The following is a 2,900-nucleotide window of genomic DNA, read 5'->3' on the forward strand; positions in this document are numbered from 1 at the left end:
GTTGTTGTTTGCCTATATCTTATGTTTTTTCAATCATTAGCATGGTTGGACTTTTGAGAAAGCTTGGAGCTTCATTGTATACATTTTTTCAGCAGTTTTGGGTAAGGAATAGACTAGGGTTTGCAGCACTCTATGGGATTCATGTGGCATGTTGCTTTGATATTGTGTTTTATTTTGTAAATCGTAAGTTTATATGTGTTTATGTATTGCCATTATCTCTCTTGATTTTTCTTAACTAAAACAAACAAGCATAAAGGTAGAATCCATTGAAATTGTAGTGCTCTACCTAGGGTTTGCTTAGTTATTGATGTTCTCAGCTATTTGAAGAGGATCCCCGAGGTTTTCTTGCCCTTTTCAACTCCTCACCTGTCTAAATCTCTCCATTTCATTCAATTTGAAGTATCAAATCACTTGCCTACCTTGCCCCATTGAGACCTCTGCAAAACTAAGCCTCATTCCCAAGACCCAAAAACTGCCTTTCCATTTGAGCCAACAAAATATCATCAAATTCAATCAAACCCTTTTGCACAAATACCTAGCCTAAAATTAGTCTTCATTCAAGTCATCTCAAGCCTTATTGATCATTTTTGCTGAGATTGACAGGAGAGAGCCCTCTCCCGACCTGGTAGGGCTAGCTACCAGGTTAAGCTTGGTTTGATGTTACCCTAGATCCTACCTTTCTTAGCCTGAGGTAGATTTAGGCCCTAACACAATCAACTTAAGAAAATTATGTGTAGCAGAGGCACATATATTTCCCAAAGGATCCTCAGAATCCATTCTTAGTGTCTACAGAGAAAGTGATAACTGCCAACACCAGAAGGAATCCTAGGGAAGTTATGGTGGTAAATGTTGAATTCGCTGCAGTGACGCAAGATAACTTTGAGTACCTTTTGAATTAGAATGCGAGGATAGGAAGAGAACTTGTTGATGTGAAGCAACAAGAGGAACATATTGTGATAGAGAATCAACGATTGTCATCACATAACTTCAACACCTCAAAATAGTAGTCATCCATGCGAGAAGAGTTGGGGCTAATGGAGGACACCATGGCGTGACTATATGATGAGATGATACTTATATAGTAGTTTGAGACTCCTTTCGTTGGCATTCATAAGAACGCACAGGAAGTGGTGAAACTCCTGAAGATAGCAAACAGAGCAGTTGACCAAATGTAGGAGTGGGCTGCCAAATATTTGGATGCTCCACAACATTTGGAAAAGAAGAAAAAGATTGCGAGAGATAGACAAATTTCAATTCAAACTCCACCTATAGAAATAGTTGCATCTTGGCGCATAGTCAGTTAGTATTATGGTTTCATATAATCGACTTCATAATGGGTTTGAGTCTCTAACACATAAACATGGGATGCCCGCCATCAAATCACTTGAAGCAATCAAAGGCAAAGAAGTCATCTTCTAGGAGATAAGGGAATATATTGAATAAATCAAACAGGCAACAGAACGAGAAGGCTTGGAGATAACCAAAGACATTATTTTGTAGTACACCTTTGCACCATTCAAAGCTCATATGAAGCTTTCATGGATGTGGAATAATGTACAATCAAACTCCAAGAACATAATGACAGAGGCACTGGAGGTGAAGATGTGGTACAAAGAGGACTTTCCAGTTTGGGTCAAATCCACTGCACAAGATTTCAGAGCATGGCACACTTACATTATAAGTGAACTCCATGAGGAAAAAAATTATTTATCCATTTGATAAGTCTTTTTCCCATTGTCAGTTTTGTCTTATTAGGCCACCATCTCATTTGTAAATTGTCTTATGTAATAAATGTTATGTAATTAAGTCCAAGGGACACATGTGGAATATGAATAGTCACACATGGAATGTAATAAGTCATGTATAGAATATGAACAACCATAGAAGTCTAAGAGTCATGAGAAAGCTCAGAGGTCATTAATAATTTTTATAAATAACTCCTCATAACTCAAGCAAAGGTATTTTGGAAGGTGGAGATTCTTGAGGTCTTTCCTTGGCTTCTCTTGTAAAACATATGAGATAGATCATTCTTTGGAGAAGCAAGTTGTGGCTTTGTGTTCCACTATTAGATACAATGTTTCAGTCAGTTAACAATTTACTTGGGATCTTTCACTTATAATCAAAAGCTAAATGATCCAACACTTCTTCATATATGTATCTTAGATGTATTTAGACTATTCTCGTTATGTTTATGGTATATATTGCTTCATTTACATACTAAGTTAATCAACTAAGTTGTTGCTTATGGCTATTATTGAATTAGTGTTGTTATGCATTAACAATTGTTGTTTATCATGTGGAATAATATGCATGCATTCAACAAGTATTTCTATTTATCCCTAGGTCCCACTTTAGGATAATACTATTACTTTTCTGACGGTGGCTCATTTCCCTCACCAGTCGTGGAATTCGCCCTCGAATACCTTACATTGTGTGTCTCACAAAGCTCACTTTCTTACTTCCCCAAATTGGTGTTGTGTTCTCTTGTGTTGGTTTGTAACCAAGGCATATCTTTAAACCATTCCAACGATGGTTGGACCGTATGAATGGATGGGACTCCTACACCAAATGGTGTGAACTCTAATTGGGACTTCACATAGAGGATATCCGCTTAGAATGTTGGCATCATCTAGCATCATCAATAGGGGTGTTGTCAATTCTCTTCGAATACCTTATTTCACACATAAGTCCTTGAAGGCATGCAAAACAAATTCACCTCCATTGTCACTCATGAGAGCCTTCACCTTCTTCCCAGTCTCCTTCTCAACTAATGCCTTGAACTCAACAATTTTTGAGAAATAATCAACCTTCCTATGCATGAAGAAGATCCAAAATTTTCTAGAGAAATCATCAAAATAGTACTTATGTCTTGCTGTGAAGGTTGTAGAAAAGGTTCCACA

This window comes from Pinus tabuliformis, chromosome X, assembly GCF_031772625.1.
Source record: "Pinus tabuliformis cultivar Carrire ecotype Pingquan chromosome X, CPIR1, whole genome shotgun sequence".
NCBI lineage: Eukaryota > Viridiplantae > Streptophyta > Pinopsida > Pinales > Pinaceae > Pinus > Pinus tabuliformis.